The sequence below is a fragment of the Dendrobium catenatum genome, unplaced genomic scaffold (genome assembly GCF_001605985.2).
Source record: "Dendrobium catenatum unplaced genomic scaffold, ASM160598v2 original_scaffold_198442, whole genome shotgun sequence".
Taxonomy (NCBI): Eukaryota; Viridiplantae; Streptophyta; class Magnoliopsida; order Asparagales; family Orchidaceae; genus Dendrobium; species Dendrobium catenatum.
Window position 1 is genome coordinate 1 of NW_021516859.1, and position 665 is coordinate 665.

The following is a 665-nucleotide window of genomic DNA, read 5'->3' on the forward strand; positions in this document are numbered from 1 at the left end:
TTCAATGAAGAAAATTGCAGACTCTGGCACCTGATACATAGAGAAGGAGAAGACTGGTGTAGAAAATTCAAATTCTCTTCTATGTTATGCTTGTTATTCAAGGAATGATAAATCACCTCTCGCCAAGTTTCTGTGATGAATTCTACTATATCATATGAAATATCCCCTTGGACATCAATTTGCTCCTTCTCAGTTGGACCCTTCAAACCAACATCCAGATTTTTATTTTTTGTAAGCTTAGATAATAGCAAAACCACAACGTAAGGAAGTTTACCTTAACAATAGATGCTCCTGTTGCAAACTTCTTTCCCAGTTTCTTCGATGCATCACTTAATTTAACACCTATTTAACCAAAGAGAAGTTTGAAAGGTTACACCAGAGGTTTCAGAAGGCAAATCTTCCAAATAAGCTAAGAATTAGTTGCTCAAACCAAACTGGTTAAACCGGGAATTGGTTGTCAGATCAGCCTGATTTGATTGAAAATATAGAATGATTATCGACCCAATTAAACCAGTCAAAATTGGCAAAAAAGTGCGACCTGAATTAGTTGGTCAAACAGAGTTGCGTCTCCACCAGCAATAGCAAGAACTAAATCTAACACAAAAAATGTTTGGGGTCTTATAATGTTTAAATATATAGTTAGGAAGATATTATTATTAAATATT

The 665-nt window shown here is 34.6% G+C and overlaps 1 long non-coding RNA gene across 1 annotated transcript; it reads right to left on the reverse strand.

Annotated features, from left to right (window-relative positions):
- Positions 1 to 3: 3 nt before the first annotated feature.
- Positions 4 to 359, reverse strand: LOC110106715. Its single transcript, XR_002304274.2, has 3 exons — positions 275 to 359; positions 117 to 200; positions 4 to 30 (listed from the first exon to the last, which is right to left on the reverse strand). It is a non-coding gene; the product is annotated as an uncharacterized LOC110106715 (long non-coding RNA).
- Positions 360 to 665: the final 306 nt, after the last annotated feature.